The 27,624-nt window shown below is 39.9% G+C and overlaps 1 long non-coding RNA gene across 1 annotated transcript; it reads left to right on the forward strand.

Annotated features, from left to right (window-relative positions):
• Positions 1-17,634: 17,634 nt before the first annotated feature.
• LOC134298681 (uncharacterized) lies at positions 17,635-26,990 on the forward strand. The gene is made up of 2 exons (XR_010005795.1): positions 17,635-18,124; positions 26,463-26,990. It is a non-coding gene; the product is annotated as an uncharacterized LOC134298681 (long non-coding RNA).
• Positions 26,991-27,624: the final 634 nt, after the last annotated feature.

The following is a 27,624-nucleotide window of genomic DNA, read 5'->3' on the forward strand; positions in this document are numbered from 1 at the left end:
CCCCTCCCATTGTTGGCCCTGCTCTGAATATCTCCACCTTCTCATCTCAATTTCTTCTTTCTCCCACTGCTTCCCATTTACATTGTGAGTCTTACTACTACTCTTTGCATCTTTCACAGTCTTCATCAGCTTTGAGAAAACAGGTGAGAAGAAAAGCAGCAACGAGGAGGAAAGGGGATCTTGTCACACCTTGAAAGAACCAAGTTGGTAGCATTAGCTTTTATAAACAATGGCCCTTCCAGACAGACCCTATATCCCATTTAATAGTTTTCCTTTCCATAATTTGATAGTCATTGGATAAATGGAAGGTTGACCTCTTGTGATGATTTCTCTATTTGTTGTACAATCTCAATATTTTAAATACCTATTGTAATACATATTACACAAATTCATTCCTGTTGTTGTTAATTATCATGTTTACTCAGATATAAATGTAAAATTTTGAACAATATAGTTCATCTTAACCATATAATCCAATTCAAAACCTACCCATCTTTTCTCTGTAAAACCTTTATTTTAATCCCTTCAATATCTACTTTCTAGGCTTCCTTTCCATCACTATCACCCAATCATTTTCTAAAAAGAATGTGTTCCTAATTGTATTATGAACCATGTGCCTGTTCAACAGAAGCCATTACTGCCACCCATTGGCAGCAACATGTAATTATATTTTATTAGTAAAACAGTAAAAATACGATTTAGCTTAATGCTTAAAATGTAGTGTGCTTTCCAACTTATGTAGAACTCTTCCACAGGATGGATGTAGAATTTCAAATAAACTTTTAAAAGAAAAATGTTTCCAAGGGTTTGGTACTCAACTTGATTGCATTTTATTTCAGTGTTAAAAATCACACAGTTAAACTTCAGTTAATAAAGCAGATCTGTTATTTTGGCATTACTTGGGTGCATCTTCTACACTTTTGAAGAGAAGCTAAAGGCTACAACTCCCATGATTCCCTAGTCTTGAGCCATGGCAATTAAAGTGGTGTCAAACTGCATTAATTCAACTGCGTAGGTGCACGCTTTTATAAAAGTAGAAATATCATGGAAAGAACAGGCATAACTTCTAAAATCACAAAAAGATCTACAGTTCAACATCTATTCAAAACTAATACCTATTAAGCGCATGCAAAATAGAACAACCAGGTTATGTAAGCCTCACAGAAGAAAACAAAAAGGATTTTGTAAAATCTTCTAGAAACCACTGAAAGTTTCTTTCCAAATATAGTTTACACTTTTGTTGTGATTTCCATTTTGATGGTGATCTATGGTTTTCCAATATGCCAGGGTAGTTGCTAAGGCTGTTAGTGATTCTGTATAGAGTAGTATTCACTGTGCCTGTTGCATGTAAGCACACACTGCTATAGAGCATTAGACACCATTTTGCAGAATTACAATAACTTGAGATCCCGCTAACTTTCATAACTCCATGCTATGGAATCCTGGGATCTGCAGTTTGTTGTAGCACCAGAGTGCTTTGATAGAAAAGTACACATCCCAGAATTCCACAGCATTGAGCCATGGCAATTAATATGGTGTCGAAACTACTATATTTTTGCAGTGTAGTACAGACTTAAATAGCATCTCATTCTTTCCTAGATAAAGATTTACACAACCCAATACAAAAAGTCTGTGTTCTTCCAACCCTCCTTTACCATTCCCAATTTTTTATTGTGTCAGAAGCAACTTGAGAACATACTGCAAGTCACTTCTGGTGTGAGAGAATTGGCTGTCTACAGAGACGCTGCCCAGGGAATGCCCAGATGTGTTAGCTGGGAGGTTTCTCTCATGTCCCTGCAAGCTAGAGCTGACAGATGGGAGTCCACCCCATCTTGGTGATTCGAACTAGCAACCTTCAGGTCAGCAACCTAACCTTTTGGTCAGCAGTTCAGTCAGCACTCATTGTGCCACCACGGCTCCTTACCATTCCCAATGGTAATGCTACACACACTCACACACAAAAAAGCAGACAAAACTTCAATTGAGAGAGAAGACAAGAAAAAAGGATCACAGTGATTTCCCATTTTTAAAATTGTAAAAAAAAAAGAATTTCTTTTTTACAGACCTCGTTAAGTGAAATATGCCTAAAGCAAACATAATTCTGGGCATGTCTGATGTGTTACTTGGGGTAAAAAAAATAAATCTTATGTTATACAGAAGCACACAGTGGCAGAGAAGTTACTAAGCTCCTCTTTGAAAATCTTTTAAAACCCCAGTATTTGTCATAATCTGTCTCTGATACAAATTAGATTATTCTGCAGAAGGTAAGCTCCAGGAACCTCCCGCTGGGATCATCTTCAGTTTGGAGAGAGGGATCCCAACTGAGAAACAGCAACAACAGCTTTTTCTTCTCTTTATTGAAGGGCAATTTAACCTGTCTGGTGTAATGATTTGAATTAGAGCCCTGGAGAACAGACTTTGAATACCCACTTGACCTTCAAAATCCACAACTCATATGCTTAGCCCCAGAAAAACCCATGATAGGCTCACTTTAGGCTCACTATAAGTCGGAGACGACTTCAAGGCACACAACAGCAGATTGGTAAGCATAAGTGATTATACCTACCTTCATGCAGAATGGGAGAAAGTCCACAATAATTTCTACAGGTCTCAATAAATTTTAAAGAACACATCAAGGTTGGGCCCTTCCACACAGCCATATAACTCAGAATATCATAGAATCATAGAATCATAGAATAGTAGAGTTGGAAGAGACCTCATGGGCCATCTAGTCCAACCCCCCGCTAAGAAGCAGGAAATCGCATTCAAAGCACCCCCAACAGATGGCCATCCAGCCTCTGCTTAAAAGCTTCCAAAGAAGGAGCCTCCACCACGGCCCGGGGGAGAGAGTTCCACTGCCGAACAGCCCTCACAGTGAGGAAGTTCTTCCTGATGTTCAGGTGGAATCTCCTTTCCTGTAGTTTGAAGCCATTGTTCCGTGTCCTAGTCTGCAGGGCAGCAGAAAATAAGCTTGCTCCCTCCTTCCTATGACTTCCCCTCACGTATTTGTACATGGCTATCATGTCTCCTCTCAGCCTTCTCTTCTGCAGGCTAAACATTCCCAGCTCTTTAAGCCTCTCCTCATAGGGCTTGTTCTCCAGACCCTTAATCATTTTAGTCGCCCTCCTCTGGACGCTTTCTAGCTTGTCAATATCTCCCTTCATCTGCGGTGCCCAAAATTGGACACAGTATTCCAGGTGTGGTCTGACCAAGGCAGAATAGAGGGGGAGCATGACTTCCCTGGATCTAGACGCTATTCCCCTATTGATGCAGGCCAGAATCTCGTTGGCTTTTTTAGCTGCCACATCACATTGTAGGCTCATGTTTAACTTGTTGTCCACGAGGACTCCAAGGTCTTTTTCGCACACACTGCTGTCAAGCCAGGCGTCCCCCATTCTGTATCTTTGATTTCCATTTTTTCTGCCGAAGTGAAGTATCTTGCATTTGTCCCTGTTGAACTTCATTTTGTTAGTTTCGGCCCATCTCTCTAGTCTGTCAAGATCGTTTTGAATTCTGCTCCTGTCTTCTGGAGTGTTAGCTATCCCTCCCAGTTTGGTGTTGTCTGCAAACTTGATGATCGTGCCTTCTAACCCTTCGTCTAAGTCGTTAATAAAGATGTTGAACAGAACCGGGCCCAGGACGGAACCCTGCGGCACTCCACTTGTCACTTCTTTCCATGATGAAGACGACGCATTGGTGACCACCCTTTGGGTTCGTTCGCTTAGCCAATTACAGATCCACCTAACCGTAGTTTTGTCTAGCCCACATTTAACTAGTTTGTTTGCCAGAAGGTCGTGGGGGACTTTATTGAAGGCCTTACTGAAATCCAGGTACGCTACATCCACAGCATTCCCTGTATCGACCCAACTCGTAACTCTATCGAAAAAAGAGATCAGATTAGTCTGGCATGAGTTGTTTTTGGTAAATCCGTGTTGACTATTAGCAATGACCGCATTTGTTTCTAAGTGTTTGCAGACCACTTCCTTAATGATCTTTTCCAGAATCTTGCCTCGTATTGATGTGAGGCTGACCGGATGGTAATTGTTTGGGTTGTTCTTTTTTCCCTTCTTGAAGATAGGGACCACATTCGCCCTCCTCCAATCTGCTGGGACTTCTCATGTTCTCCAAGAACTCTCGAAGATGATTGCCAGTGGTTCTGAAATAACTTCCGCTAGTTCCTTCAATACTCTTGGATGTAGCTGATCTGGCCCTGGTGACTTGAATTTGTTTAGAGTGGCCAGGTGTTCCTGGACAACTTGTTTCCCTATTTGGGGTTGGATTTCCCCCAATCCTTCGTCCATTCCATGTTGCTGAGGTTGAAGATGGCTTTCTTTTTGTGAGAAGACCGAGGCAAAGAAGGCATTAAGCAGTTCTGCCTTTTCCCTATCCCCTGTCACCATCACCCCATCTTCTCCTTGCAGTGGCCCTATCGCCTCCTTTTTCTTCCTTTTTCTACCAACGTAAGCAAAAAAACCTTTTTTGTTGTTTTTTATGTCCCTAGCAAGCCTGAGCTCATTTTGCGCTTTAGCCTTGCGAACCTTTTCCCTACAGGTGTTGGCTATACGTTTGAATTCTTCTTTGGTGATTTCTCCCCTTTTCCACTTCTTGTTCATGTCACTTTTGAGCTTTAGCTCAGTTAGAAGTTCTTTGGACATCCATTCTGGCTTCTTTGCACTTGTCTTATTTTTCTTCTTTGTTGGCACTGTTTGCATTTGCGCCTTGAGTATTTCACTTTTGAAAAACTCCCATCCATCCTTAACTCCCTTGTTTTTTAATATTGGCGTCCATGGAATGCCGCTCAGTAATTCCTTCATTTTTTGGAAGTCAGCTCTCTTAAAGTCCAGAATGCGTGTTTGACTTGTCTTAGTTTCAGCATTCCTTTGTATTGCAAACTGCAGGAGCACATGGTCACTTGCCCCTAAGGATCCAAGCACTTCAACTGTATTGATCAGGTCTTCCACATTTGTTAAGATTAGATCAAGAGTTGCTGATCCCCTTGTTGCCTCTTCTACCTTCTGGACCATAAAATTGTCTGCAAGGCAAGTGAGGAATTTTTTGGACTTTGTACTCTTGGCCGAGTTTGTTTTCCAGCAGATATCGGGATAATTGAAATCGCCCATGACTACCATATCTCTTCTTTGTGCCTGTTTGGTCAGCTGTTGACAGAAAGCTTCATCAAGTCCTTCATCCTGACTCGGAGGTCTGTAGTAGACACCCACGACAAGGTCTTTTTGAGTCCCGGTTCCCTTGATTCTTATCCAGATGCTTTCAAGCTGGTTTCCCGGATTAAAGTCTTGCATTTCTTCTGCAACGTAACTGTTTTTGACATATAAAGCTACCCCCCCTCCTCTCCCCTTTGTTTTATTTCTGTGAAAGAGGTTATAGCCCTCAATGGTTAAATTCCAGTGATGGGAGTTATCCCACCAGGTTTCAGTGATGCCTATGACATCGTATGTGTGGTGCTGTGCTAAGAGTTGGAGTTCGTCTTGCTTATTTCCCATGCTCTGAGCATTAGTGTAAAGACATGTAAGCCCCTGTGACCTCCCCTTGAGCTGTTTATTTGGGATTATTGTGCTCTCTGTACTTGGTCCTTGCTGTGTTTGTGCAGCCCTCCATTTAGCCTTTTGGCGGTTCCCTGTAGTCGTGGGTAATATAGTGTTCGCCAGGCTGTTGTTCCCCTCCCCCAGTGGATCTAGTTTAAAGTGCGCCTGATGAGGTTTGTGAGTCTGTGTTCAAAAAGATGTTTTCCTACTTGTGTGAGATGCACCCCATCACTTGCCAGTAGTCCATCCTCTTGGAAGAGTAGACCATGGTCAAGGAAGCCAAAATGCTCCTCTTGACACCATTTTCTGAGCCAGTTATTGACCTGTAATATTTTTCCGGCCCTTGTAGAGCCATGTCCTACAACGGGGAGGAGGGATGAAAAGATCACATGCACATTATACAGTTTTAGCTTTGTTCACAGAGCTCGAAAATCATTTGTGATCTTTTAAAAAGTATGCCTAGCGGTGTCATTGGTACCTACATGAATCAACATAAGGTGAGGAGGGTGATGGGGCTTTAGGAGCCTCTGAGTGATATGGTGTATTTTTGCCCCCGAGAGGCAGCATGTTTCTCGAGCCATCCCATCCGGTCTGGAAATGATGGCTTCCGTTCCTCTAAGGAGGGAGTCACCTACTACCAAGTAGGTGACTCCCTCCTTAGAGGAACGGAAGCCATCATTTCCAGACCGGATGGGATGGCTCGAGAAACATGCTGCCTCCCGGGGGCACAACATCTGTTTGGTTTTTATATACCCTATTCTATTCCTTTGTGTTTGGTGATTGGTTTTAAAAAAAAAATTATCTGCAGCACTTATTCAAACTTTTTATTCTTACCCTGGAATCACAGAGTTGGAAGACACCCCAAAGGCCATTCAATCCAACCCCCTGCCATACAATTAAATCAACCGTAATAGATGGTCATCCATCCTGTGTTTAAAACTCCCCAGAAAAGGAGACTTCATCATATTGCAAGGCAGTATATTCCATTGTCAAACATCTCTGTCAGAAAGTTCTTCCTAATGTTAAGGTGGAATCTATTTTCTTGTAGTTTGTATTCGTTGTTCTGTGTTTGAGGCTGCATTTATTCTGTAGAATTAATACAGTTTGACACCACTTTAACTGCCATGGTTCAACGCTATGGAATCATTAGAGTTGTAGTTTTACAAAGTCTTTAGTCTACTCCATGGCTTGAATATTTTATTTCAATAATCAAAAAGCAAACTTTGATTTTGCCATTTTATGTATAGAACACTGCTTTACTATGCCACTGTATATAAAGGAACTTGAACATCCACAGATTAAAGTATCCTCAGGGAGCCTGGAATCAAACTCCTGCAGATACCACCTTATTCCAAAAGTTGTGGTGCAAAAATAAACTATTTCACACTTTTGCTTTATATATTTGAGGCAAAAATAACAACAACAACAACAACAACAACAACAATAAAACAACAACTTTATTTTTGTATCTCGCCTCCATCTCCCTGAAGGGACTCGGAATGGCTTACACGGGGACAAGCCCAATCAACATAGTTTAAAATAACACAATAAAATTCATAAAACAACATTATAAAATAATATAAAGCAAACAATATCATAACACAATATAAAATAACCATTGAGCAAACAACCAGTAGACTGATATAGTAAACATTTACTGAGCTCGGGTGGGAGGGCTGGTGCAATTGGTTTGAAAGGACAGGGCTGATGGATAAAGTACACAAGTCAGATGAACAGAAGTAGAAGTAGAATTGCAATATAAAGTAAAATACTATATCTATGGCAGGGGACAATAGTAAAGTGCAGATAATAGATCTTGGGTCAAAGCTGGAGCCAAAATTATCTGGGGGACTGACTAATCAAAACTCTGTATTTTATAAAACCAGTGACATGCCTTTCCATATAATGTGCCTGGGTTCTCATACTGAATCTATAGATTACAAACTTTTCCATTCTTTTTGGTGAGAAACTGGCTTTGCATGAAGCTATCACACTCATCGTAGCATATCTTTTTATGATAAATCTCCCTTTGGCATTGTTCTGATGCCTGCTTATGGTTTTCATTAGTTTAGTAGCCTTGCCCTATCCCCCCTCTGCAAACTCCCTGCTCAGTTATACATCTTCCAGATTCAAGGTGGTGTTCAGACCAGTTAATTAGTTACGTGGGGGGGGCACTTGAGAGGCACTCTCTGACCCAAGAAAGATCTTGGAAACAAAAGAATGTGAGCTTGCAATTTATTGTCCCTGGCAGATTATGTCCATTTGGAATCTGTTTTTAAAGGGCTGCATATGTTTAGCTTTCTTGGGTTATGAACCAGCATTGAACACTTCATCACTAGGATTCTTTAAGATTTTTACACAATGAAAATAAATACTTTAATCCTGACAGCTCTCACGGTACACTTGCATTCACTAATCTATGCAAGGAAACTCAAAATCCTCATCAGTTATATGGCAAAGATAGGAACCTTTTTACTCCAGAGACCAAATTGCAGTTTCAGAAGAGTCTTAGGAGCTTCATTCCAGCAATGAGTAAAATGAAAGACATGGGATAAGCGGGCAGTGGTAGATATTATTTTTACTTATTCTGATTCCAACCCACCAGAATTTGATTGGTGACCATCACTCTGTGGATCTTTTCATTGGCCGCCCCAAGACTGTTGAACAACTTGCCAGAAGACCAAATGAGCTTTGGATTTAAGACCATCCAAAGACCATCTCTTCCGGCAGGCAGACCCAGCTAGTTTTAAGCATGAATTTAACATTTTATGCTGTATGTGGATTTTTATGACTGTTTTATTGATGCTGATGTTTTATTGTTGGGATATTTGTTGTATTTGTTTTATTGTTTTGCTGTTGTTATTATACTGTTGTGTTGGGCAAAGCCCCATGTAAGCCGCCCCGAGTCCCTTCGGGGAGATGGGGCGGGGTATAAAAATAAAGTTATTATTTATAATAATAATAATAATAATAATAATAATAATAATTAATTCCAAACTTGTGTCCTGTGTATTTCATATGTATTTTATATAAATATGTTTTAATATGTATATTTTATAGAACTACAATTTAATATGTGTGTTTATAGAATTTTTGCAATGTTTGTGTGTTTTGACTGTGCTGTGACCCACCTCAATCCACAACAAGAAGTGAGTAAGTGTAGTTTCCTGGTCAATATGTGTGCTTCATGAAGTAAGACCAACTCCTGGGAATACAAATCACCCATCAGATCTATGTTACAGGCAGAAGCTTTTGCAGACTTATGCTCACTAATCATTAGTTTGCCTGTCTGCAGACTTCTGTTCATTTTGTTTTCTATATTCACTCTTCCTACATAGTGCTAATGTGCTGCCATTCCTCCTCCGAATCCCGTCCCTTACAGGAGTGGTTCTCAACCTGGAGTCCCCAAATGTTTTTGGCCTACAACTCGCAGAAATCCCAGCCAGTTTACCAGCTGTTAGGATTTCTGGGAGCTGAAGGCCAAAAACATCTGGGGATCCCTGGTTGAGGACCACTGCCTGACGCCATGTATTTAATTATGGAGAAGTGTAAATAAAGTTACCTTTATATGGGTTACAAAGAAGACTGGTAGGTGGATGGCATGAGATTTTTGTTCAGCCGCTGCCTTGCCAATTTAGTTACTTTGCTTAATATATGGGCAATTACTCAAAATTTTCAGGCTTTACTTCCTGAACAATTTGATTAATTGCCCCATAACTTGTAATACAGACATTTCTTGAAATACACACATACTAGGGCTTTTTTGCTACTGAATGTTTGTAATTGCTTGCTATAATTACAAGTAATGGAGAGGCAAGATTCAAGTTGGATTAAGAGCCCAGCTGGGACTGATTGATACTTACTTATAGTAAGTAAAATTTGCTTGCTGCAAAAAGATGATATCACGAAAGGCATTCCTCACACAGGCAAAGGAGAATGGAAAAATCATTTAAGAGATCAGGCAATTTGGGCAAAGTCCAAAAAAAAGGCAACTGAGGCAAGGTTGTGGGTATCTTTAGAAATAAAGAGAAGAAGTTCATGCTGGAAAACAGACATGGGGCATTTTATATTGTTCAAAAATATAAAATTGATAAGGGGTCAGGCAGGAATGGGTTAATGAAGTTGAAGTTTAACATGCTAGCAAACTTGCCAAGTACATTGTATTTGTTAAGGACCCAGAGGTTTAATGGAGATGAAATTGGAGCAGCATAGCTCTGCATAAATGTAATGACTTCATCTGCCAGAGCACCAAGGTAATTGACAGACCCTCTGTTCTGGCAAGGGAGGAGGTGATAGTGAGGCTTTCAAGTTTTGCTGTGGTTTCTGACAGCTTAACACAAGGGATGTCAAAGAATGAGGAAAATTGTCATGCAGAGACAGGATATTTCTCTACTTTTCTGTTGGAGTTCTTTCTTCAGGGCAGCTAGTAACTGATGGTTGTTTGCAAAATTGTTTGCGTTTCCCATGTTGCAATTTAGTTGGCAATTCTTTAAAGCGTAATTGGCTATATAAGCCAAATCAGTCTGTAGTACAACTAGGTTCAATAGAGTTGAGTCTCAGGACTCAACTCTATTTCGAAATAGAAATAGAGTTTCGAAAGCTTACTTTTTTGGATTAAAGCACCCAGAAATTCAAAGTGGTTGGAAGATTCTGTGAGTTCTGACAGAAAAAAGGGAAATGTCTATTTTTCTACAGGTCATTTATTCAGAATTGTAGTCAATCATATCTTGTAAACTTCATTAGTAGTTGGTTCTGAATATGTTATACGATATCGAGTATAAATGGGAGGTTACTTCCTGTGAGTACAAATAACAGAAAGGTTCTGAGTGTATGTGTCCACATGTATGCATGTTTACCTCCTGCAAGTGTGACAGACAATAGTACGGCTACAAGCTTCCCACTCCAATGAAGTGCTAGTTTGGTAGTCTAGGTGACAAGGAATGCCATGCAGGCCAGTGCATGGAATTCTATGCAGGATGGGTGAATGGGCTGGCAGAAGAGAAATGAGGGGTTGGGTGGTCTGCACACACTCCGTGCCCAGCATAGCAAGGCAGCAGCCTGTATCCACTGAGAAAAAAACTCCCCATACACATACTGGTTTGCTCCCAGTGTATGTATGTGCCTTCACATCTCCCGTTGACTTATGGCAACCCCATCGATTTTATAGTTTTCTTAGGCAAGGAATAATCTGAGGTGATTTTGCCTTTTTCTTCCTTTGGAACCTAGCCTATAGCACCTAGGATTTGTTGGTGGTCCCCTATCCCATTTCTAACCAGGGTTGACTTTGGCTAAATTCCAAGACTAGATGATCTGGTGCCTTTATTTGCTCCCAGCAGGGCGGTCATTTATTAACAATCAGCCCTCCACATTTACAGCTTTTGTAGATGTGATAATATGTGGATTTAATTAATATATTTTCTCTGGCACAACTCTATAGGCAACTTCCATAGAGTCACACTGGAAGACCTAGAGATTCTTAGAGAAAACACTTCCATAGACATTTTGTAGGTATTCTAACCTGAATCTGTGATGAACTTCCATTAGGCATTGACCACATAGTTGTGCTGGAAGGCCTAAAGCAGGCATCCACAAAAGTGGCCCTCCAGCTGTTTGGACTTCCAATTCCCAGAAGCCCCAGCCAGCTTGGTCAGTAGTCAGGAATTCTGGGAGTTGGGGGCCCAAACAGCTTGAGAGCCACAGTTTGAGGATGCCTGACCTAGAGAATCATGGAGAGGTGTTCTCTCAGGCAATAAGGTTGGGCTTTTTTGTTCACTTGGGCAGAACTCCTGTGCCCCTAGCCCTTGTGAAAGTGTTAGTACATGCTAACCTGTCCCCCCCCCCCCCAAAAAAAAACCAGGGTCTTATATTAATTTTTGCTCTAAAAGATGTGTTAGGGCTTGTTTTTAGGGGCAGTCTAATTTTTCCAAATTGACTTTTAAAATGAATTATATATAGGGCTTATTTTTTAAATAGGGCTTATATTTTGAGCATCCTCAGGAATGCTGAAAAATCATGATAGGCCTTATTTTCCAGGGTAGGTCTTATTTTGGGGGAAACGGGGTAGTAACCTTTCCCTAGATAATTACAAGGCTGATATAGGTAACCAAATAAGTTCTGCATTAACAAACTAGCTAGGCCTCCAGAACTACCTTAGAGCATATCCTTTTGCCTGAAATATCAAACAATACTTACCTCTTTCTAATGGAAAAAATATATAATACCATTCAAGTCTTCTGTCTAAGCAAAGTGATTTCTAAAAAGCAGAGGCATTCAAAGAAAGATGAAGTGGTTAACTTGAACAAACGCTGCTCACAGCTCTTGGAATTCAAATTCCAAGCCAATGCAAGTGGAGCAAGAAAAGCAGCGCCTTCATAGCCATTATCACCATTGCCATATAATATTAAAATAATAGTTAGCAACAATAAATATATGTAGAATGGAATGGAACTTGGAACAGAGAGAAAAACTATCATGAATAAGTTAAGACGGATGGAGTAAAAAAAAAAAGAGAGAGAGAGGAGATGCTATTACTGTAAGACTTCACTTGGCACTTTTGTATTTGACGGTCCTTGTTAGAAGCTGGTGGGTGTAACCCACTGCTTTCTTTGTATAAAATGCAACCAGAAGCACACCCCCACATTCATAAATCTGACCTGTGAAACTATTAATTCATGTTATTGGTTCATAGGGCTGGAAAATATACTTATTGTACATTCTGCTCTAATTAGCAGCAGGCATTACACAGCAATTAATGAAAGCACTATTACATACTTTTGTAGTAAATGAATGCTATTATAGCAGAAGAAATGGCAATATTCAACATCTGTCATGATTGCTAACCACATTATACACCATTATTTAAAATGCAAACTGAATTTCTTCCCTCGAATAATTTCATTCCAGTAAATCCGTTTTTTAAGATCCCAGAGGTCTCTTTAAAATGCATAGCACCCTCTGCTGGATTTGTGTTTTAATTTCTTACACAGTTTCCATGCCATGGTTAAATCAATGCTTGCCAACGTTTAGCTGTAACAAGGGCTCCCAACTTTTACATTAACTCTCAATAAAGTTTTTGTAGCAGAAAGATACTTTCCAGAAAGCTTTGGCTTTGCGTTGTTGGGAGGAAGTTAAAATCATACACCCCATGTTAACATGAGACAAAACACATTCCACTGTCAATTGCCTTTGGAAGCTCATATCAGATACACAATAGCTCAGTCACAGAAAAGTTCAGTTAAGGGGACATGGGCCATATCTTAATCTGAACTGGACAGCAGTTCTGGTTCTGCACCTATGGATTCAACTAATCACAGCTCAAAAATATTGTATTAAATAATTCCCGTATGCAAACCTTGATCTTGCCACACACAACTATAGGCACACCCTGGTATAATGTTCCACTATTTCAGATTCCCAGGCTCTCTCTGGCATTCATTTGAGTTATTCATAATTTTATATAAGGGACATAATTATACTGTGCTGTTATTTATATTGGAACTTGAGCATTTGCAGATCTTGGTATCCATGGGGGTTCCTGAAACCAAACCCAGCCCACTTTACATGCACAGAGGAACATAGAGAAGCAACTGAGAGTCGATTCAGTGTGAAGTCCATACAGGACCAGCCACAGTGAGAATGAAAAGCACATACAACAAGAAATTATTTGTAATCCCTTTGACAACCACAAAGATGAACGTTAGATAGATCATTATCGTGACGTAATGAAAGAAAGCAACATTCTTTTTGTAATTATTTTAGTTCTTATTATAGATATTGAGAATGTGCCCATTAAGAAAAGTTACTATATCAATTTTGGAAAGTGGTTAACTGTTATTTTTAAAAGAGTGATTATAATGGTAACAATTTGATCGTTTTGGAAGTGTAACTCTTGTCAGAGCTTGCAAACATTACTTTTAATCACAATCCAAAGAACCTCCAAGTTATCATAGCTAGTGGCCATTCTAGGAAGCATTGTGGGAGTTGTAGAAAATAACGCTATTAGGTAACCTTTCGAATTCTAAACCAGACTTTAGTTTTTGCCATCCTCAAGCAGCTGCCAAAACCTCAGCACTCCTACAGAGAGAGTATTTATGTCTTAATTGCTGCTATTGTGTGCCTTCACGTCTAACTTTTCACACTCTGATATTGCTTGGCCACACATTTCCCAGATTTGATCTGGGAAAAGTTGGAGGGCATGAAATACTCAGCCACAGAGTTCTAGTATACTGTTGCTATGTGCCTTCCAGTTGGTTCAGACTTATGGCAACTCTAAAGCAATCTTATCCTGTGGTTTCCTTGACAAAATCTGTTCACAGGGGAGTTGCCTTTGCCTTCTTTTCAGGCTGAGAGAGGGTGACTTGCTCAAGGCCATCCAGTTGCTTTCCATGGCTGACTGGGGGGTTTAAACCCAAGTCTCAAGAAACCTAACCCAATGCTCAAATTACTACACCATGCTAGCTCTTATTTATTAAGTAAAACAGTTTTGAAACCAGTTTTCTGCTATACTTATGAGTGCTGGGTGGCTGAATGCCACCATGTATATTTTCTGCAATGTCCTAGAGGTCCGATCTAGGTCCGATCACACTTGCCTATTTAGAGCCCTAAAGGGACAGTCCAGTGATGGATGGACACGCTGCCCATCAGACCACATTGCTTGACTTCTTGTTGAGGCCCCACTCCAAACCAGAGTGGAAGCAATGTAAGAAACTTCCCTCCTAACACAGGACTGCCACACAGAGTGAGAGTGGCCCCGTGTCCCTGCTGTTTTGTCACGGAGGATGGTGAAATGGCACCAGGGTGGGGTGGGATGTCATCCATTTGATGAGGTTGTATGGCAGTGCTTTTCCATGGACCACTGAGGCAAAAATTGGATACAACATGGACCATTGAGTTGAGTTGCAAAGAGGAGACTGCAAATGGGGCTCTGGCATCAAGCAGCCTTCTCAAGAGTAAGGAAGGGTCCAATGCTGGGCAAATGGAGGGAAGGGGGAAATTGGGTCCTTCATTCCTTGCTTGGGATTGAGACTGCTGTCCCCTTTACAGACACAGGTGACAGGAGGGGGTGGCTGAAAGGAAGAGGCTGTGAATAGGGCACTGGAAGAGCAGTCTCCTCATGCCCAGGCAAGGAAGGAAGGATCCAATGTCTCCCTTCCCACCTGTCTATTTGCCCAGTGTCGGACCCCTCCTTCCCTGCTCTTGAGGAGGCTGCTGCCAGAGTCACATTCACTGTTGCCTCCTTGCAAGCCAGATCCCTTGTTGCCTGGCCCTGCAAGGGAGAGGAGCGCTCTGAGCTTGACTGCTAACAGGAGCCAGGGCTCTGTTTGGGACAAAGGAGGAAGGGGGAAGCAGGAGAAAAAGGGTGTGTGAGGGGGATTGTGCCTATGGGGCCCCTTTCTCAACAGCCATGCTGCATGAACTCAGGTTTTCTGTGAAAGACCCCCACTGACTACCATTCTGTTTCTTGCAGACCTCTGATTGGGAATCACAGCTCTAAGGCATTATAGAAAATGTATATATTGGGGGTTTTTTTTTGCCATAATGTGAATTCTGCTTCATGCTTATTACTAGGTAGGTCTACTAGGGAGTTGGTAGGAACCTCCCACATAATGCCTCCTTGAACTAGCAGGAAGCCCTGGTTGGGACTGTCAGATAACTTCTTTGCTATATTTTCTAAATGAGGAGTGGAAATCATGTGGGCCTCCAGATGCTGTTTGACTGCAAGTTCCATCACCCTTAGCCACCATACCCAATACTTAGTGCTGCAGTTTAACAAGAATTATAGAACTATATGTTTCCCATGCCTCTTCAAAGTTTGCAAATGCTGTAGAATCACACACTGTCTTGCTCAGTCCTGTGCCATGAGATCTTAACCAGGCTACGTGCAACTCCCATTTGAGTGTTAAAATATATCTTTAGTTAGACTGCCAGTGCTTGGAAAACAGATTCTCAGTTCAAGAGCAACTCCCAGTTACGAAAATCAGGTAATAGAAATGTTGACAGGTATGTGGAAAGGTATGGAAAAGCATTCCTTATTCATGAGTGCTGATGACCAGAGGGGCTTGTCTTCTATTCCCTCTCAAACCATAATGAGAGCCTAGAAATGTACAAATAACTTAGCAGTGACAGCAGCGCAGTCCACGCATACCTAAAGTGGGGGCCCTTGGAAGTGGCAGGTTGGGTGGAACTCAGAAGACAGATGGAAGGAATCATAGTTTGGCTTGGGTCTGGGAAAACGGTAGCGGTGGGAACAATCTGGCAACAAAACCCAGGCTTTGGCTTCAGCATTGTTGAAAGTAATGCCTAAGAGTGGTTTTAATATATTTTGACTACAGTCAGCCCTCCACATTTGCAGATTTGACTTTTGCAGATTTGATTATTTACTGATTTGATTAAAACATTCTCCCTAGGAATCTCTAGGTCCCTCAGTGTGATTGTATGAACTGTCGCCATAGAGTTGCGATGAAGGACTTAGAAATTCCTAAAAAGGTGTTCTGTCAGGTTGTAAAAATAGGAATACTTGCAGTTTTCCCCTTTCATGGAGGTACTATGTCCATAGTGACTGCAGAAGTCTGTCTGTATATCCATTGAAATCTTAATACATGTTACCATATAATATTTTTATATTAATTGATATATAATTAGCCTGTAGTAAAGGTATATTCACATGTTTGTTTCCCTTTCTTTCAGGACAATGTTGAAAGAACATACAATTTTCATGCATTTCAAGGCTGACATTTTACCAAGATACTTCTGTTGTTTTTGGTAGAGGGAAAGCAAACCCAACCCCACAAGCTTATTTTAACACCACCAAGGACTTAACTAGCAGTTAAGTTCTTGGAAATTATGCCTTTTTGGACTATATCGCTCAGAGCCCCAGAGCCAGCATGATCACTGCACATAGACCAAAAACCACTAGTTTTCAAAATGTTGAGTTGCAGATGTACAACTGAATAGGTGAAGTTGAATGGAAGATACACTGTCATGTTTTCTTTGGTCTTGATCTAATTGCAAGCCTCACTTCCAACCTATCCAAAATGACCTGAACAGATTAAAGAGCTGGGCCAAAATAACTAACAAAATAAATTTCAACAGGGAGAAGCATATGATACTACACTTCAGCAATAAAAATGAAATGCACAGATATAGGATGGGGGACACCTGACTTGAAAATAGTACATGAGCACCACAATTCAAGGAAATTGATATTGACAAGCTGGAGCGTGTCCAAAGAAGAATGACTAAAATGATCAAAGGTTTGGAAACCAAGCCCTATAACTTTCTTTTTTTTGTACCCCACCTCCATCTCTCCAAAGGGACTTGGGGTAGCTAACATGGGGCCAAGTCCAAGCAATTACAATAAAGCAAAATCAAATACATACAAGACACACGACAGCATCAAGTAAAAATGCTTATACAATAACATAATAAAACAATAAAATAGTAACAATAACATAATAAAATTGAGTATAAAAACTGTACAAGAATTAAACAAACGCAAGCTGGGCCAAAGTGCGAGGAGTAAAAATTGTAAGACCTGTGAGTGAGGTTGATAGATAAAGTGCTGCATTTAGTGAGAGACTCGGGTGGGATAAACAATGAGGTTATTCTCAACTGAGGGATGAGGTAAAGCGCATCAGAAAAACAATTGACACTGAGACGGGACCTGACATGGGAATTAGTTATTTATTTTTCAAAAGCACTATGTGGAATGGTTTAGGGAGCTGGGATGTTAGTTTGGAGAAAAGGCTGAGAGGGGACATGGTTGCCATGTTCAACAATTTTAAATGCTGTCACATTTGAGGAAGGGCAAGCTTGTTTTCACTGCTGCTCTAGAGACTAGGCCACAGACCAATGGATTCAAACTGAGGGGGAAAAAGATTCCACCTAAATATTAGGAGCAATTTCCTGGAGGTAAGATCTGTTCAGCAGTGGAGCATGCTGCCTCGGAGCGTGGTGGAGTCTCCTTCTCTGAAGGTTGGATGGCCATCTGTCGGGGTGCTTTGATCGTGTTTTCCTGCATGGCAGGGGGTTGGACTGATGGCCTTTGTGGTCCTTTCCAACTCTGTCATTCTATGATTCTATTAGATCAATGGGATTTTATAAATGTTGACTTATTACTCAGCAAGTGATTCAATAATTCTACCATACCTGGCTTAAGCAGTTGGATTTGGGTGATTGCTCTTTTTAAACAAGCAAGTCTAGAAGCAAATGGAGAAATAATATATTTGTGATACTGAGAATTAAAATTTGTTAGGACTTCATCTGATTATGCTGGGAAGTGTTCAGAAGAAGAGAGTTCAGTCTAACTCCATTACGTAATAAAATTGAGTTTTTCCCTACCTTTTAATCACACTGTTTAGTGCACTCAATTGTCTTGAATATTTTTCACTGAAGAGGTTTCCACACTGCAGGCATTTGTCCCCGCCCACCATCCCTCTCGGTGCTTTTTGGTACTTCCCACAATTCCTAACAGCAGGGAGGGAGAGAAAGAAAAGGGATGGGAGGGAAATCCATTTGGAAGGGCAACAGCACTGGCCCTCCCAACACAGGACACAGACAAATCATGGAAGGAAGGAATAAAGGTACTGTAAAAGGCAATTTTTTATTTTTTATTGCAAAGTAGAAGCGTTATGAGGTAGCTTACAACCAAACCTTCTTGTTTGAGGAGCAAAAGGAAATTGCTTCAAAAAGTTTATTTTGACTCCTCCCCCAATTCTCTTCCCACAAATTGGGTGATTTGGCAAAACATCAGGAGTTTTGAGAAAAATCAATTTCCTCACTTCTTCCTGATACGTTGGAAAAAAATGTTGCCCTCAATGTTTAAAAGACTCAAAAACTGCACTTTAACCAAACGAATGTGATGAACCCAGTGGAATACCAGATTTTAAGTGAAGAATTCAGTGGAATTTAAGTTAAGTTATGTGAGGAAGTGGTAGGTCTTGATTTGCACTCCTTTTTACAGAATTCTTCAGCATGTTAGCTATTGCTCTTGTAATTACAACAGGGAGATCCACGTTTCTCTTGTCTTTCAGTATTTAAACTGGTTGTTGCTATGTCTCACAATTGTATACATTTGCCAACACCTACATTCTTTTCAATGTGTGCTCATTAAATATTTTTCACATCATTGAACTATGTTTAATCATACCCTTTGCAAAGGGCATTTCATCCTTGTTTGTCTGATTTCACAAGCTAAGCAATGTCAGTTAAGCCTGTTCAGCACAACACTCCACTTTTATGAGGGTTAGGAACATAGAACTTCTGTGAAAGTGAAAAAAATGTAAATATCTCTTGCCACATACATACACACACACACACACGCGCGCGCGCGCGCGCGCACACACACACACACACACTAAGCATCCTAGCTCCTGCCCAGGTTTGTTCCTGTCCTTACGGGTGAGGTGGATGCCACCTTGAAAATAAGAAATTCCTCAGTGGTGACTAAGAATGTGTCAAAGCAAAATGTATCTTAAAAAGAATGATAATTCAAGCACTTAGCAGGTTGGTGGTGTGTGCCTCCCTCACTAGGTTCGAGCAACCACTTCACTTAATAAATAAGCCACCTCTGGCTAAAATTGTACCTGAATTACAAGGTCCCCCTATAACCATCTAGATTTTTTTTTTCGTGTCAGGAGCAACCGGAGTTGCTTCTGGAGTGAGAGAACTGGCCGTCTGCAAGGACGTTGCCCAGGGGACGCCCGGATGTTTTTACCATCCTTGTGGGAGGCTTCTCTCATGTCCCCGCATGGAGCTGGAGCTGATAGAGGGAGCTCATCCATGCTCTCCCTGGGTGGGATTCGAACCTGGAAGCCTTCAGGTCAGCAACCCAACCTTCAAGTCACAAGGCTTTTATCCCCTAGGCCACCGGAGGCTGATGAGAGAAATAGAGCAAAGAATTTGGGGCCTGAACTGACCCACTCGTACCTATGGTTTCACTTACCCACACTCCAAAAATTATTCCCAATTCTCTAGTTCTCCAGTGTAATTCCACATTATTCTTTCCACCCAACAATAGTCAAAATATGCAGTTTGCTATGACCCACAGTTAGGTATCCATGAAGAGAATTTATTCCCCATGAACATGGCAGCCTTACTGAACTGCACAATCAGAATACAGGGCACATGGAAGAGTTATAAAATTCTATACATAACAGTTCTCTGTTTAGCCAGTCAATCATATATGTGCACACAGAGAACTTTGGACATTATTTTTGGACTACAGTTCTCAGAAAATCTCAGCTGCCATGATAGCGGAAAGATTCTGTGAACAAAAGTCCCAAACCAAAGATTCAGCAAGAATATTTCAGCTTCCAGTACATGTTAGCAAAATGGCTTTTCTGACAGGATACCAATTTCTGGATTCTGTTGATGGTGAGAGGTGCACATGACTGCATGGCAGTGGGAAAGAGTATGGGCAGAGTTATCAGTATGGTCAGCTCACAGCATTTCGCTGCCTATGGAAGAATAGAAATGACACACCCATCCTTACATCACAGTGCAGTTTACTCAAGGTTGGTCACTTTATTTTGCCAATACCAAGAAAGAACACCATCCAAGGGTATTTTTGGCCAGGAATTATTTTTAAAAGCTGACGATGATAAACCTCAATCTTATTCTCACTTACCTGGGAGTAAGTTCTACTAAACTTACTCCCAGGTAAGCGTATTTTTATTAACAGTATTTAACAATTTACAGCCAACTTAAGACACCTTGAATCAACTGTTTGAGACAGATGCCTCAAGTGTAGGGAGTTATCCAGTTTTCCATTTGATTACCCCAAGCTTTTGGTAATCTGGTCACAAGGAGCCAACGTCTGTAGAATTAAGGAGGTTTTTGTACAACTTTAACAGCCATGGCTGAAGGCTATGGAATCATGGGAGTTGTAGTTTTATAGGGTCTTTAGCCTTCTCTGCCAGACTGCTGTTGCTCCACCAAACTACAAATTCCACAATTCCATAGTATCGTGCCACATCAATTAAAGTGGTGTCAAACTCAATTAAATCTACATTGTAAATGCACCATGCAGAATCTGTCATGTGGTGAATTTGGCTGTTCTTTTCATACCCATGTTACAATTAAATCATTTATTTCACATACAACTATCACAAAGCGGCCAAAAGAGAATGGAAGCTCACTATGATAAATATGGATTAAGTTGTGAATTTGGTACATATCATCAATTACTTAACCATGTTCCCAGGTTTACGGGCATCTGCTCAACATGGCCTTAAGAAGCCATGAATAGTATTCTGCTTTGATTCTGATAGGAATGTAATTTGGTGGGAGGGAGGGAGCTGAGCAGCAGCTAATCCATATGGCCACAAATGGAGCTGGCCGTACCAGGAGGAAAAGAGATTGTGCAAAAAGAGCTTTAAATTCTCTTGTTCCAGGGCCATAATACTGCAAGGCTTAACTTTACAGAGCCTGTAAAACACTGTGTGGATGAAAAGTGTTAAATACTCTTTGTTATCAATACTCCTGCCATATTCTTCCTTCAGACTCAGAGCAATACAATGGTGTATCTGAGAAAGACAAGGCTGGTTGAGACATAAGCAAGGGCTTTTGGAGAATTGTATAGCCTCAGTTGTCAAACTCATCTAATGTCAATAAGGGTTAGCTCAAATGCAGGCTCAGCCTGGAATATTTAACTGCAACCCACAACACTTATCAGTAGACATAATGGAAAAAAATCCCCACTTTCCAGTAAACATAATGGGAAAAAACCCCCACCCACCCTAAGCCAATAGGTAGGAAAACACACGAGAGAATCCCGATATAAATCTATATTTGTTCTTCCATGATAAAAAGAAATATAAATATAATAAAAGTGAAAGAGGGATTTTTATTATAAACTGAACTAACTACTACTATTATAGGAATAAGTAAATCTATTAAGTTCTGGAAAAAAAACTATTTATTGGGCGGCACAGAAAGTCAGGGAGCAAAGTGTAAAGATAGAATTATCCATCAACACAGACAAAAGCAGATCATTCAAAATACTATTTATCTTAAACGTATGCTTCCAGAGGAACAGAACAAATGAGAATAAAATTGCTTTGTTGGTACAATAAAGAATGCTGTCTAATTCTTATTTTAAATTATAGTATCTTTAAATTCTGACAAAATATTTTGTGAAGTTTTATGCTATTTCCTCATCAGGTCCACACTGTTTTTTAAAGTAAGGAAAATAAAGAAAAACCAACAAGTAACACATCAAATAACTAGATGAAGAGAACTGAGGCAGGGAGGAATCTTTTTTATCCCACCAATTGAAGAGAGCTCCAATTTGTGAAACTCAACTCAGGCAGGGGGAAGTCCTTTTCTCAATCCCACCACTGCCTCCAATTGAGGAGATGTGCGTGCGTGTGAGAGGGAGGGATGGAGGATGTGTGAATGTATGACTGGGAGGATTTAGTGGATAAGGAAGGATAACAGAACTGATGGGTTTAAATGAGTAAAGATGGTAACTCATATAGAAAAGTATGGTAACTTATATAGATAGGTACGGTAACTGCCACCAACGTGAGGTAATGGTCTTCCTTCAGGCTTACAGAGAGGCAAGGAGACTGATCTTTATGAAAAATAAAACTCAAGTTTATTTTGGTACATAAGCGTGTGGTTTCAATCAGTAAACGTTCCGGATCTTAAGTTACAATGTAGTCTTGCTTGAATGGATATATCTTAAATAACTTCTTTTCGAACAGTAAATAAAACACCCGGTCAACTTATATCACCAGCCTTTCCCCTGAGTGAACAATAAGCTGCCGTCCTTAGCTGATTCCCACAGCTCCTAATCTTTCCAAAACCTAACAGCAACTGATCCTCTCAAAACCTTATCAGCAACTCAACTTTTAAAAAGGGAATATGCTCCAACTGTCAACTTAGCCACACCCCCTTTCTTCTCCCAAGGGAAGCTGTGTTACCATGGCAATCTACCAAACGCTGCTTCCAGCTGGTTTCCATGTTAGGCTTTTCCTTGCTAATATATAACTCCCTTTTTCCCTTAACAAACAAATAAATACAATCATATCAATAATCTCTGTTTAACACAAAACCTCTCTACACTAGAGTTACTCTGGATATGATACACTTAGTAATAACAATATAACAATGCAACTAGGCACCACTTTAATTGCCATGGCTCAGTTCTATTGCCCCAGGTGGCAAAATGGGTTAAACTGCTGTGCCTGCAGGACTGCTGACTGAAAGGTCGGCGGTTCAAATTTGGAGAGCAGGGTCAGCTCCTGTCTGTCAGCTCCAGCTTCCCAGGCAGGGACATGAGAAAAGCCTTCCACAGGATGGTAAAACATCCAGGCCTCCCCTGGGCAACATCCTTGTAGACAGCCAATTCTCTCACACCTGAAGTGACTTGTGGTTTCTCAAGTCACTCCTGACATGAAAAAAAATTTATATGGAATCCTGGGATTTGTAGTTTATTCAGCCACTAGCACTCTTTGGTAGAAAAATCAAAAGATTTTGTAAAACACCAACTCCCAAGAGTTCATAGTACTAATCCATGATAGTTAAAACAGTGTTAAACTACATTAATTTGACAATGTAGATGCATCCTAAGAGAAACAGGAACAAATGCATTTTTCAAGTCAGTAAATTATCCTTCCTAAACCAGCCTTAATGGAAGACTGCAAGAATTATAGTATGAAACATATAAATGCTTCTCTCTCTTGGTGTATATCTATCTATCTGTGTGTCCATCTGTTTACGAAGCAGTTGCCCAAGAACTCATGTGGCACAAATCTTTTTAAGGGTATAATACAGAATCTGTTTATCTGTGCGAGTTCAGCTGGTTGTTTGGCAAGTCCTTTTACATTACAGTTTAACATCCAGAACACGTTTAGTTTTATAGATTTCCATGTTGAAATATGAGGCATCACCGTAAAGGAATGAAAAGTACCCTTACGGTTATATGCGAGATTACATTTTACACATTTATGTGTGGTAAAAAAGCCAACCACTTCTCCATCTTACTGATTTCTGAGAATAAGTGCTCCCTAGAAAATTCCTAAAACATGTAATTACTTAAATAGTTTTTGATCGCATTTTTCATACTGACCTTTCAAATCAATACATTATTTAGCATCCAAGAGGGGAATACAGGAAAGTAGTAGAGGAGAATAACTGTGAATATAAATTATAATAGAAAATGTATATATTGGATGAAAGGAAGAAATCAGCTATGCACATTTCACAAACTTTAAAAAACACTAAAGTATGCTAACGTATTGAAGAGGTCAATCCATGTGAATTTGCATTAAAACCAAATTCACTGAGCCCATATAATCTGCTTGCATGTGCATATGCCTTCAAGTGGCCTCCCGAATTATAGCAAACCCAGGAAGTTTGTGGCATTTTCCTGGGCAAGGAATACTCAGCCCTACTCTGAAATGTAGCATATAGCACCATTTATTTGTTGGCAGTTTCAAGTACAGTACAGTAGAGTCTCACTTATCCAACACTCGCTTATCCAACGTTCTGGATTATCCAACACATTTTTGTAGTCAATGTTTTTAATATTTCATGATATTTTGGTGCTAAATTCATAAATTCAGTAATTACTACATAGCATTACTGCGTATTGAACTACTTTTTCTGTAAAATGTGTTGTATAACATGATGTTTTGGTGCTTAATTTGTAAAATCATAACCTAATTTGATGTTTAATAGGCTTTTCCTTAATTCCTCCTTATTATCCAACATATTCGCTTATCCAACATTCTGCCGGCCCATTTATGTTGGATAAGTGAAACTCTACTGTACTAACAAAGGCTGACCTTTCACTTCCAAAATCAAATGGCATCTGATTTCCCCATAGTATGTAAGCCATGTCACCTGCTTGACTGTCTTATAACTGCACCCACCCACCATTTCTATATTGATTTTTATCATTAAGATTCTAGGCCTCTTAATAGATGAAATAATAGTGCAGTTCTTACACTTGTGTAGTAAGATGATCTGTGAACCCTGCCCCGAAATGTATAGGATCACACCTTCAAAATTTGCAAAATAAGAACAAAGATTATTGATAATGGCAGTATGTGGTCATACACAATCACTGAATACATTAACTCCTGCAGGATGCTATTCCATCTGTAGGGAACAGCAGCAACAAGTTTAATTTTCAGCGTTGGGCAAAACCTTCATCTGAAATCCACTGTCCATCTATGTGCAGATACTGAAATGCCCAATGGTCTAGCACAGAGCTTTTTTATATATAGACTACAGCTCTCAGAAACTTGGAAACTGTGGGTGCTATAATCCAAAATAAGCTTACTTTCTTATTTAAGTACAAAGAAATAGAATCAAACTTGGTTATCTTTGCCAGTTCAGCTGTGGCATGCTGGAGTCTTCCTTAGATGTTCTCTGGAATAGCAACTGATGAATGCATCACACGAAGAAGACTTTAGTCTGTGAATGCTTTATGTTTCAAGATGAGTCTCCAGAAGACTCTGTTGTCTTTGCTGCCAACATATTAACTCAGTTACTCCTCCCTTTGGAAGCCAATTAAGATAGCTGCTTGTTGCTGCTAAGACTCAAAAATGACATTTGCGGCAGTGGAATGCAAACCATTTAATGCTGTACACAATGATAACTTTACAAAGCCAGAGGCTTATGGTGGTGAGGTGGCACATGCCAGAATGTTCAGTCTCCACCCAAAAGGCTAGTCATTCTGCACTCAGAAAATATTTATTTTCTAAGTACTTATATGGACATAAATCAAGGATAGGAACTGAGTAACCCTTAAAATTGGTGATTCTCAAATTCTATTCCTCCAGATGTTTTGGACTTCAGCTTCCTGCAGTCTCAGACACTTTGGTCAATGGTCAAATATTCTGGGAACTGAAGTCCAAAACATCAGGAGGACCAGAAATTGGGAATCACTGTTCTAGATGTCATTGCACTGCACTCACAGAAGCCCTAATTGGCCTAATCAATGATGTGGTATGATGGGAGTTGCAGTCCTTTAACTGGCATACTTTCCACAACTGGGAACTCGTTGGGTGTACTTTTGAATAAACATGGAAGAATTTGCAGCTATAACATCCTAGTTTGGAATGCCCTCCCCTTGCAGACCCAAATGGCACCAACCTTGTCCTTAAACCCAGACTAGGCATTAAAAGTATAATAAGATCAGGATTTGTTTTTCAATGGTAGACCACTTTTTGAGTCAGTTTTCAAAACAGAAAGTGTTTCAGAAATGTCATTCAAATAGTATAGTTTCAAAGAGATTTGATTCATTGTACCGTACATTGAAATCTACTTATATAGGATAAAGTAGAAACATGTACATAAACAAATGGCAATTTAAAATGAAATCTTTTCATGGTATGTTTTAATTTTGCAATGCAATCCTACACATGTCCATGACAAAGCAAATCTCATTATGGTTAATATGACTCACACCTAAATGACTGATAATGGACAGACCTGGATTATGACTTGAATTGCACTTTTTAAATGGATGTTTTTTATTAATGTTTTAATTTAATTTCATTGTAACTGTTTTAAATATTATGTTGTTAGCATCTAATGATTGCTGGTTGTGAGGCCGCCCTAAGCTGCTGCGCCCCCCCCCCCCCTCCTCTTGGGGGTGAGAAGGACGGGATATAAATGTCTGAAATAAATCAATAATAAATACAAGATTGCAGACTTATAGATAAAATGCTCATATTATGCAATAGAAATATAGTCCTCCTCCTACAAATCCCAGGTAACTTTAGAATGGTACATTTTAGCATTGCATTTAAAAAGCACGTTTCCTCATCTGGCACTGAACAGGTCGGCAGAAACAGAACATTCCTTTCTTTGGGGGCAGAAAAAAAAACCTTTGAGCAAAGTCTGACTCACAGGTTTTGCAGAGCTTGTGACTAAAATAGCTCACTAATCTTGTGCTTTCCCCAGGAAAGAAGACCTGCCTGTTTCTTTACTATCTGAACTTGCTTCCTTTCCTTGGTTGACTACAGTACCAAAGTCATTTGTGTGACGTTAGGCAACAGATGATTAATATTTTTGAAGAGGTGAGGTCCCAAGATTTCTGCCTTATGAATGTACCTTGCTGACTTCAAGAAACCTTTCGGGCACACCCTCCTTATCTGGAACTCCAACCATGCGAAGAATGCAAGGGGGAGAAATAAACTTCCTTCATAGAAACCTAATAAACCTGGAGTGATAAAACCATCCACATGATGAGTATAAGCACTCAGAGTTCAACTGGACAGCTTTTGCGTCTCAGAAGCAAGTCAATTCGACTGACAAGAAAATCCTCTCCGTGTGATCTGTATAGAGTTTGGAAAAGTTACTTTTTTAAATATAGTAGAGTCTCACTTATCCAACGTTCTGGATTATCCAGCGCATTTTTGTAGTCAATGTTTTCAATACATTGTGATATTTTGGTGCTAAATTCGTAAATACAGTAATTACTACATAGCATTACTGCCTATTGAACTACTTTTTCTGTCAAATTGGTTGTATAACATGATGTTTTGGTGCTTAATTTGTAAAATCATAACCTAATCTGATGTTTAATAGACTTTTCCTTAATCCCTCCTTATTATCCAACATATCCGCTTATCCAACGTTCTGCCGACCCATTTATGTTGGATAAGTTAGACTCAACTGTACTCCTGAAAAATGTAACAGACTTTTTGGATTTACATTAATGCATATTAATAGGCAACACATTAATACCCTAAGTATTCTTCCCACCATACACTGGAAAATTTTCAAAGAAATAACTGGTTTGTATATACAAATGGATCCTCAGTATATAAAACTACGTTGATTTTTAGCATCAGTATAGGTACGTCCAGTTGATTTTGATCCCTTCCACTTCTGTTTCTGTATAATTTTGATAAATTTAAATAATTTGTTTGAGATGAGAGTTCAAGTCAAAAGATTTGAACTGTAAACAGGCCAACCCTATCCATGGTTACTCAGAAGTAAATGTTGTGAGTTAATGTGGTTTATTCCCAAACAGAATTACAGTCTAATAGTGCATCTATATTGCAGAATTAATGCAGTTTGACACCACTTTAATGGCTTTGGGTCAATGCTATGGAATCCT

Source organism: Anolis carolinensis, chromosome 4 (assembly GCF_035594765.1).
Source record: "Anolis carolinensis isolate JA03-04 chromosome 4, rAnoCar3.1.pri, whole genome shotgun sequence".
Taxonomy (NCBI): Eukaryota; Metazoa; Chordata; class Lepidosauria; order Squamata; family Dactyloidae; genus Anolis; species Anolis carolinensis.